Genomic DNA, 11,103 nt, shown 5'->3' with positions numbered 1-11,103 from the left:
ACATCCTGGTTCTTCTGCCGGTTCTGATCGGATCCAGTAGTTTTAAAGAATCTGATTCGCCTCCGTTGGTTCGGTAAACCCAAACATCGGTTCTGATTCTGGTTCCTGTTCTCATCTGGTGACCCAACAAACGGTGGCGTCCATCTTTACTGGTGAAACTAGTGAAAAATGTTCTGCTCAAAACTCCAGAACCTCCCAGGATTCTGTTGGTTTTCTAACCGAACTGGGCTGCATCTGTACGGAAGGCAAACATGACCAATATCTGACTGGGCTGCATCTGTACGGAAGGCAAACATGACCAATATCTGACTGGGGTTTGAACGTCACAATGTTGATGTTTCACCCAACAAAACATCAGAACTGAGCATCAAGACGTTGTGTGTCAACCAGGACCGGTCCGGTCCGACATGCTGATCCAACCAATGACCTTTGACCTCTGAAGGCGGACATTTTGTCCATCCATCCAACATTTTCATAATTGGATAAAATGATAAAAAAAAACGATTTAACTGGACAGGCGTTAAAGTCTGGAAGTACAAATATTTTTCTAAACTTTTATCCTCATTTAGAAATTAAAAATATCAATCAGGAACCCAGAAACATAGAAACACCTTCATTTATAGTCATAAATAAATATTTATAGTCATAAATAAATATTTATAGCCATAAATAAATATTTATAGTCATAAATAAATATTTATAGTCATAAATAAAGGTTTTGCTGCTTTCTCTGGTTGAAAAGTTAAGAAAAATAAAAACACAAGAGTATTTTAATAAATATCTATTAGCCTCACATAAGGGATAAATAGTTGAAGTATCCATATTTGTGTCACTTCCTGTCTGAGGGGGCGGAGTCACGCTGCTGACCCATTTAAACCACAACAACAAACAAAACCAAAAAAATAACAACAAATCTCCAACTGCTGAGAGAAACTGCTGAAATCTCGGTCAAATAGCTTTATCTTTAGTTTCCTGTCTGTGTTTTTCTGTATGTGAAGCTTCTAGTCCAAAGAAATCCTGCTGCCGCCCGGCCCCAACCTGTTGCTGTCCGCTGCCCGCCGGAGGGGCTCGGACCGGGGCTCAGGCGGCGGCGGCCATGTTTTCATGTCATTCCCACCTGCAGTTCTGTCTATATGTAAAAATAACGGCTAAATCTGCCAAAAACGTAAAAAATAATGAAAAAAATATAAAAAAAGAGAAGGAGAGTGAGAGATAACAGGAAGGTAAACCAAAAACTTTTCACTGCTCCTTTATTTGCCAATTACATTTACGACCACTGTTGTACTTCCTACGTTTTTGCAATATGTGATTCTTTTTCATGTGATTTGTTTTTAATTGTGAGGTCATTTAATTAAGAGAACAAATTTTGTTGCCAAATCTCCTGGGTGACGTTTAGCTTTGCCAAAGTTTACACTGTTTGTTCCTTTTCTTTCTGTTTGATGCCATATTTATTTATGACGTGTTTTAGAACACACTAGTTTTGTACTCCATAATTTAATGCTATTTAATTAGATGTAATTCATTTTTTCCTGATGAATATTTATGGGTATTTAAGAATGTTAGTTGCATCAAAGATGCAGTTCTTATTTAATTTATTGGTAGATAGTTTTACTTTTCGAAGCCAATGAATCGTTTTGTTCTGAATGTTTAGATCTAAAGACAGGAAACGTAGGAATGTCAGATTAGACTCAAACGTCTGAATGTCGACTTGCTCTCTCTCGCCCTCTAGCAGTTTATTTCTCCTCCTTCTGTTTTGTTTTATTCTTATTTCTCCAGAGATGAAAAGGAAATGAGACGTTTTAGCTGCTGAATGATGAGAATCATTTTTATTTTTATTTCTCTGAGTCCTGCTGAAAACAGACCCACCAAAGATAACTGAGAAACTGTGTTTACACACACACACACACACACACACACACGCGCACACACACAAACACACACACACACACACACACACACACACACACTCTGACGGCTGACCTGCTGATGAATCCAGGATTTTTCTTTCTACAAACCAAAAAGGGAATTTCATTGTGATCAATATCTGACAGATTTTAGATTGTGATCAATCATTTCTGAACGTTTTCTGTTTATTTTCTAACGAACACGTCTGTGGGAATCTGCACAAGGTTTTTATTTTTCCAGAGTTTCTCCTTCAGGGTTTTCATCGGATCTGGATTTTATTTTGAACTCAGGAAAACTGGCTGCACCTTTTAAAGTTTCACCTCCAGACGTTCAGTTTGGCTGAAGTGGAAACAGTTTGGACGTGAAGAATCACAGTCTGGTTTTAGAAACTGGCTCAGAATCCCAGACATTTGATTGGTGGAGGATTTTTCCCAGTTTTCCCAGTTTTCCCAGTTGGTGTCGTTGTGTGAATGGAAACCCGCTGGTTTGATTCCTGATCAGTTCCCTGAATCCAGCTGCAGCTGTCTGAGTGTAAAAAGACGTTTTAAAGTTTCCCAGTGACCCACAGACGGTTCCTCTGTCTCTCCGTCTTCGTGTGTCGATGAAACCAAAGAAAGCAAAGCTTCGTTTCGCCGTCGGTTCTGTTCGGTCCGGTTCTGTTCAGTCCGGTCCGGTTCTGTTCGGTCCGGTTCTGTTCGGTCTGCGCTCTGCGGCTCCGTTCCTCTGAATGAAACCAAATATTTCATCTGTTTTCTGTTTTATTCCTCTTTTCCTTACATTTACTTGTAACTTTCATTTTAACTTTCATTTTAATTTGGTGCCGATCAATTAGAAAATTCAAATAAAATCCGATTTTAGATATTATTGGTACAAAATAAACCATTTTGTATTAATTTTCCAAACAATCCAAAATCATTTTTATGTTTCAGATATTTGATCAGATTTATTGTTATAAAACAAAAAGAACAAAAATCCTCTGAATTAATTTTTCTGTTTTTACTTTAATGAACGTTGTGGCCCAAAAGATAAAACTTTTTAAATTTGGACTTAATGAGTGACTGAAGCAAAACGTCAGAAAAATAAAATAAATGCTTCAGGTTCCTGAAGCCTCGTTGGTTTTATTGTAGTTAAATGAGAACAAACATCATCACCGGCTGCCATTTTCTAACAAGATGGCCGCCTGCCAACAGCTGTCCTGCTGCGCAGCAACGGCGGCGTGGAAAAGATTGTGGCTGCAGAATCAGCCGGCGCCTCGTTAGAGTCGGTGAAGAGAATCGGACAGAAATAATGAGACGATTCTGCTTTTCAAAATGTCGACCGGCTTAACGAGCCAATCAGGTCAGGGAACATAATGGCTGCTGTCTGGAGACGTCCAGCAGCCATTATGTTCTAACTAACTTTAGTTTTATAGTTTTAGTTTCTCTATAAATTCCATTTTCCTGTTTAATCTAAAATGTTCAAGTATTTTGCAATAATTTTACACATTTCATTACAAAGTGAATATAGAAATATGACAATCTTGGAATGAAACAATGAATTAAAAAGTAAACTGCAGGATTTTCACTTCTCATTATTTACAGTTTGAGGCTGAAAACGGTTTGAAACGAGTTAAAAGTTTCCTGTTGTTGAATCGGTTGGAAAACTTTAGATCCGGAGCGAAACGCCGAGCGCAGACCGACCCGGTTCCACCGACCCGGTTCCACCGACCCGTTTCCACCGACCCGTTTCCACCGACCCGTTTCCACACCGACCCGTTTCCACCGACCCGTTTCCACACCGACCCGTTTCCACCGACCCGTTTCCACACCGACCCGTTTCCACCGACCCGTTTCCACCGACCCGTTTCCACACCGACCCGTTTCCGCCGACCCGGTTCCACACCGACCCGGTTCCACCGACCCGTTCCACCGACCGGTTCCGACCAGTTCCACCGACCCGGTTCCACCGACCCGTTTCCACACCGACCCGTTTCCACCGACCCGTTTCCGCCGACCCGGTTCCACCGACCCGGTTCCACCGACCCGGTTCCACCGACCCGGTTCCACCGACCCGTTTCCACCGACCCGTTTCCACCGACCCGTTTCCACACCGACCCGGTTCCACCGACCCGTTTCCACCGACCCGTTTCCACCGACCCGTTTCCACCGACCCGTTTCCACACCGACCCGTTTCCACCGACCCGTTTCCACCGACCCGTTTCCACACCGACCCGGTTCCACCGACCCGTTTCCACCGACCCGTTTCCACCGACCCGTTTCCACCGACCCGTTTCCACCGACCCGGTTCCCCACCGACCCGTTTCCGCCGACCCGTTTCCACCGACCCGTTTCCACCGACCCGTTTCCACCGACCCGTTTCCACCGACCCGTTTCCACACCGACCCGTTTCCACACCGACCCGTTTCCACACCGACCCGTTTCCACACCGACCCGTTTCCACCGACCCGTTTCCACACCGACCCGGTTCCACCGACCCGGTTCCACCGACCCGTTTCCACCGACCCGTTTCCACCGACCCGTTTCCACCGACCCGTTTCCACCGACCCGGTTCCACCGACCCGTTTCCACCGACCCGTTTCCACACCGACCCGGTTCCACCGACCCGGTTCCACCGACCCGGTTCCACCGACCCGTTTCCACCGACCCGTTTCCACCGACCCGTTTCCACCGACCCGTTTCCACACCGACCCGGTTCCGCCGACCCGGTTCCGCCGACCCGCTGCAGAAATACCTCAGAGTGTCTGGAAACAATGTTTTATCATCTTGTGTCATAAATTATTCACATTCTTCTTCTTCCTTTTTTTAAAATAACTGTAAAATGAAATGTGGGGTAAAAATCTTTATAGATTTTAATTTGTTTTGTTTTATTTTGAAATGACGCTAAAACCAAAAATGAGAAACGTTTGAACTCTCTGCTCTCTTTCTTGTTGCTGTTTGTTTGTTTCTCTCCTTTCAAATTGATTTATTTTCATTTTCGCTCATTTTTTAAATGAATAATGTCCGTCAGAATATTACCGTTCACTTTAATCAGTTTGTTACAGATATTTAACAATTTGTTCTTTATTTTTTTTTATTATTTTGCTGTGTTGTCATGGTAACATCCCATAATATTCACCTCATAGCAACGTTTTCATGCATGTCCGTAGCTACAAGAAGCTTTTGTCTTCCCAGTTAGTTTTTCAATATTCACTGAAATGTGATTTTCTTGACCTCTGACCTGCTGATGGAAGAGCTGGAGATTTTTCCACCCATCAAACTGAAACGTTGAAAATGATGAAAGTTTTTTAATGAATTTGTTTAATTTATGCTCAGATGAATTCAGTAGTTTCAGGTACAGATTACAGATTAACTCTGAAATATGAGGAGAGATTATTAATTTATTTCATTAGGAAAATCAGAGGAAAAATAAAATCAGATCAAAACTGAAAACATCCTGAAAAAATGAGAATATTTCTGTTTTTATAAAATATCTTCAGTTTGAATTAGATAGTCGTTCATATTTATTACATGAAATATTTACAAATTTTCTTCAGTGTTTTAATCATTTTGTGAATATTTTTATTTAATGCAGTGCTGCAGAAAAAACCCAAAGCACTTCCAGTCAGACGTCTTCCATTCAGCATCCGGGTATCGGACCTGAAACACCAACAACAGAACCTCCGGGTCGGTTTTGTTTTCCAGGAGCAGAATAATTGATCAGGTCAGGATTTCTTCAGACGGATCCTGCAGAACAACGTTGTTTATTTAACCATTTCAGCTCCAATATTTGTCAGCGAGAATAAAATGGAGATCAGAGACGATTTGAACCGACATGAAGCTCAAAACCAGCAGGAAAATGTTTGGTACCAGTTTAACAAAACAGGATTTAAATTGGTTTGATCAGGAATCAGATTTATGGAGCCAAATTGAGTCCATAAACTTTGTTCACCAAAACAATTTTTAAAGCCTCAAAAAAGGAAGAAAAAGGTTTAAAACTGAAAAACTGTTGAAACTGAATAAAAAGGTTTGAAAATATGAAAAAAGTTGAAAATGTTTCAGAATCAAGTTTTTTTTTCTTCCAGTTTTAAACTTCTGGCACCATTTTTGCTCTATACGTAACCTGAGAGTCAAAGGATCCAAAATATTTTGGGAAAAAACTGACACCAAATTTTCAGATAAAAACTAAAAATATCCAGTTGTATTAAATCACTCAATGATCATTTTTCACCAAAGTTTTATTGAAAACAATGTAGCTAAAATAAAAAACTGATGCATCATAATTTAGAAAACGTTTCAGTTCCAGGTACAAAATAAAATCAGGGATGGAAGAAAACGGCAATAAAGAAACAAAAATGATCAGAAAGAAAAAAATAACTCATAATAATCACATTAAAATCCAAAATATTAATTAAAAGACTTTAATTAAAGTCTCAGTTTGATTCAACATCAGCAGCATCAACACTGAGGTTCAAAGGTCGGTCAGGAAACATCATCAGCTCATCCAGTCCCTTTCTTTTGTTTTTCAACTTTCTTCCTCTTATTTAATAGATTTATTTTCCGTTTGTTGTAAAGTGACCAAACGTAAAAACTTCTGTTTGGTTTTGTCATTTGGTTTCGAATAAGAAAAGAGAAGTGACTGCAGACTTGTGGTGTGGAATAAAACGATGCGATCAAGTAAGAAGGAGAACTTTGGGTAATTAATGTTCCACTCTATGTATAAAAGAAAACAAAAAATCAATAAAGAAATCACAATGGTCTTATCCATGTAGCTCTGGATCCTGTCGTTTTTCTCTCAAAGTTTTACTGCTGATTCATTCTGGAGGTTTAGAGAAACACCAGAAGGGGGCGCTGCAGGAATGGGATTCCATACAAGTTGGATTCTGAACAGGTTTTGATTTTTATCAAAATGTTTTATTTGGTTTGGAAAAAATCAGAGGCTCAGATTTACAGAGTGAAAATTTAATGGTTGGATGGATGGATGGATGTTTTGTTGGATGTTTTGTTGGTTGGATGTCTTGTTGGATGTGTAGATGGTTGGATGTCTTGTTGGATGTCTTGTTGGATGTGTAGATGGTTGGATGTTTTGTTGGATGTGTAGATGGTTGGATGTCTTGTTGGATGTGTAGATGGTTGGATGTTTTGTTGGATGTTTTGTTGGATGTTTTGTTGGTTGGATGTCTTGTTGGATGTCTGGTTGGATGTTTTGTTGGTTGGATGTCTTGTTGGATGTCTTGTTGGATGTCTGGTTGGATGTTTTGTTGGTTGGATGTCTTGTTGGATGTCTTGTTGGATGTGTAGATGGTTGGATGTTTTGTTGGTTGGATGTCTTGTTGGATGTTTTGTTGGTTGGATGTCTTGTTGGATGTCTTGTTGGATGTTTTGTTGGTTGGATGTCTTGTTGGATGTTTTGTTGGATGTCTTGTTGGATGTCTTGTTGGATGTGTAGATGGTTGGATGTTTTGTTGGATGTTTTGTTGGATGTGTAGATCTCACCGTGTTCTGACCTTTGACCTCTCCATGGCGTCCATGTTGGTTCTTCATCCTGATTGTTTCCAGTTGATTCTCTGTTTGTTTTTAAGTCAAATCAGTTTTTCCTCTCCTGGTTTTTATCGGTTCTTTAAATCCGTCTGTTTTTATTCGGGTTTCTAACGATTCCATCGCCTCCGTGTTCCTCCTTCCTCCATCAAATCATCGCAGCGTCTCTCTCCTCCCATCAATCCACCTTGTCACTTCTCCCCTTTAACCCTCCTCCTCTTCCTCCTCCTCCTCCACACCTTTAATCACTCCGTCCCGTCCTCCCTCGTGCTCCTCTTCGTCAGACCGTTACCATGGAAACAGCAGCCCCTTCTCTGGCTGCTAATCTGGTGACATTGTCTTTCTATTAGCTGCAGGTCTGATGCCTGATAAGGTGAAGTAAAACGTGGGAAAACGCTGCAAAACGTTGGTCCTCATTAACAGCAGCGGAGAAAATCAGCCCTCACCATCATACTGCCACCACCATGTTTGGCTTGTGTTAAAACGGGACCAACACTGTAAAAACTTTCTAATTTAAATATCTTGGTTCCAAACTTACTTAAAGTAACATTTCAGCTTGTTTTACGTCAGTTATTCTTTAAAACTGATAATAAAATACTGTGTAGATTATTTACTGGTTTTATTTGATTTATCCAAACATCTTGGACCTCAATGGGACAACCTGGATGAATAAAGGTTGAATAAAAAACTATTATTTCAGCTGTAGCAAGACATTTTTCTTCTAAGTGAAATAATCTTCCAGTGGAACTAAAAGGTTTTCATCAGTTATTGACTCAAAACAAACAGATATTTTCACTAAATAAAAAATAAAATAAAATCTGGTGGGATTTTGTGTTTTTTCATTGAGGAGCTTCCAGAAAGAAACAGTTTTGTCTCTTCATGTTTGGGGACAGAAAAGATTCAGACCGTCGTGAAAAAGCTGGATATTGATCACCAATGTAGCGTTTGTAGAATCGGACCTGATCAGTTTTGATTGGTTTGTTTTTCCTCAGTAACTGAAACATTGTTCCTAACTGCAGACATAAACGTCGCCTTTCCAGTTAGATTTTTTTTATTGCTTAAACTGTTTTATATTATCTCCACACTTTGTCTTTTCCTCCTCTGTGATTTTTTCCTCCAGTTTCTCTTCACCTGACTCTCTGCTCCGGCGCTCTGTTCCTTTCTTTGGAGAAATCAATGCTTATTCTCTCTATAGGAGGTCAGAGGGTTGCAGGTGCTGCTATCCTGGCTTTTCAATTACCAGCAGCCTGCAGTTACCCAAACACACACACACACACACACACACGCACACACACACACACACACACACACACACACACTCTCTCTCTCTCTCACCCCCCTCCTGTACTCCCTGAGACTAAAGATTTCAAAATAAAAGAACGGTTTGGATGTTGGGAGAGGAGAAAAGAGGCGCGGCAGAAGATGGCGGATTGGATCAGAGAGACATCAGGACACAAAGGTGAGACGCTTCAGTGCCGCCGGTCCAATCGGAGGCCTGATGTGGCGTCGGTTTGCGTTAGCATGCATCCAGGTCACAGAGGTCACCCCACAAAATTTACTGCTGACAGACGAAACACCCAGAGGGATGGATGAACACTTAAAGGGACATTCACATTCAACAAAGCTGCACAACCTGCGATTAATTCACAAGGCAGATAACTTAATACAAACCGAAACAAACAAGAAGTTATTTAGTTTGATTTTGATTTATTCAAGGTTTGGATGAGAAATAGGAGCTTGTTTTAGTCAATAATTCCTTAATATTCATGAAAATGTATTTGTATATGGACTTTTCAGCTAGATAGCTAGCAAGGATATATTAGCAGCTAGTTAGCGTTAGCCTCAACCACCTGAACTCACAGGATGCTAAGATTAAAAATATTTCAGAGTGAATCAAACTTTTGTCTGACAGAAAAGCCTTGCAAGAACAGAAACCCTCCATGTACGATACGATGCTAATGAAGTTTCAGACCGATAAACTGATAAACTGTTTCCTGCTGTATTACATTCAAGCACAGCAAAAATTATAAAACTTCTGTTAGTGGCTCTTGGCAACAACTTTGAGCTTCACTCTGAGTTTGACTCAAAGTTTTGTCTAATAGAAAAGTCCTGCGAGAAAAAAATACATATATGAGACGCACCCGTGTGTGTGGTTTTTAGCTAGCTAGCAACAATATATTAGCAAATATGAGGCAGTAGCTTGATCCACATCGAGTCACAGAAGGAAGATTTCTGAGTGCGACTCAAACTTTATATGGGAAAATATGAGAAAAGAAAGAACATAAATGAAAAACACATTTAGATGTAGCTTTTAGATAGCAAGGATAGATTAGCAGCTAGTTAGCATTATCCTCCACCGGCTGAAATAACAGAATTTAAGGTTTCTGAGTGAGACTGAAATTCTTCCCAGACAGAAACATTCTGAGAAAAAATACCTAAATATACGAGATACATGCACATATTTAGCTTTTAGCTAGCTAGCAAGGTTATATTAGCAGCTAGTTAGCAGTAGATACCTAGCTGTTAGAAAAAAAACTACATATATAAGATTAAATAATACTGCTTTGAGAACATTTAAGACTGGTAATTAATCAATTTAAGGCCAATTTAGATTTCTAAAATGAATTTAAGAGTTTTTAAGGATTTAGTGATTTACTTCAACATGCACAATAATCAATAATCTGTGAGTGAATCACCATCCGGATGTTGATGTTTGGGTCTGAAGGAGAGAAAAGGTGTGACGATTTGACGTCAGAGCGAAGGAGGAGGACGAGGAAATGAATGAGAAAGAGATGGATGGGTGGGGAAAAGATAGAAAATCTTCCAGAAAAACCAACAGGAGATGAAGAGATATGAGGGAGAGGAAAACCAAAATGAAATGAAAGATTGTTGCTGGCTCAGATACAGGGGGGAGGACCGGGGAATCAGACTGGGGGAGGGTGGCCGCCCTCGGGGGTTATTGGGTCGTGGACAGCCAATCTCTCTCAGCTTAATCAACAGCAGCAGAGGTGATTGCAACACCGCAGGGGACTGCTGGGAAAAAAAAGGTTGGATGGAGGGGGGGAGATAGGAATGAATGGGAAGGTCTGGAGGAGGGACAGCAGAGCGAGAGGATGAGTCAAAGATTGAAAAAAAAAGGAAAAATGGATGTGAGGAAAGATAACGAAGACAAAAGGAAAGCAGAGGAAGGAAGAGGAAACAAGTGATGGAGTCTGGCAGAAAACGACGGAGAGAAAATGAAGGAGAACAAAGGAGTGAAAGGAAAACAGGAAGTTTAAATTATTAAATTAATAATTATTAAAAATTATTAAAAGGAAATTTGTGTATAAAGAGATATGAGATTAAAAAATAAGAAGAAAAAACATAAGTACCAAATATGAGGAATTCAAAACCACAATAAGAATCATATATAAGATTAAATAATACTGCTTTGAGAACATTTAAGACTGGTAATTAATCAATTTAAGGCCAGATTTTAGATTTCTAAAATGAATTTATAGAGTTTTTTAAGGATTTAGTGATTTACTTCAACATGCACAATAATCAATAATCTGTGAGTGAATCACCATCCGGATGTTGATGTTTGGGTCTGAAGGAGAGAAAAGGATGTTCATTTCACCGTCAGAGCGAAGGAGGAGGACGAGGAAATGAATGAAAGAGATGGATGGGTGGGGAAAAGATAGAA

At 40.1% G+C, this 11,103-nt stretch overlaps 1 protein-coding gene and 1 long non-coding RNA gene across 8 annotated transcripts in view; one reads left to right on the top strand and one right to left on the bottom strand.

The window, feature by feature from the left end:
* LOC122846989 (NACHT, LRR and PYD domains-containing protein 12-like) overlaps positions 1-11,103 on the bottom strand; it is a 626,610-nt gene that overhangs the window by 162,715 nt on the left and 452,792 nt on the right. The gene's annotated exons all lie outside the window — the stretch shown is intronic.
* LOC122847067 lies at positions 4,125-6,651 on the top strand. The gene is made up of 2 exons (XR_006373318.1): positions 4,125-5,870; positions 5,908-6,651. It is a non-coding gene; the product is annotated as an uncharacterized LOC122847067 (long non-coding RNA).

Source organism: Gambusia affinis, linkage group LG17 (genome assembly GCF_019740435.1).
Source record: "Gambusia affinis linkage group LG17, SWU_Gaff_1.0, whole genome shotgun sequence".
NCBI lineage: Eukaryota > Metazoa > Chordata > Actinopteri > Cyprinodontiformes > Poeciliidae > Gambusia > Gambusia affinis.
This window is presented reverse-complemented; position numbering and strand designations above follow the sequence as displayed.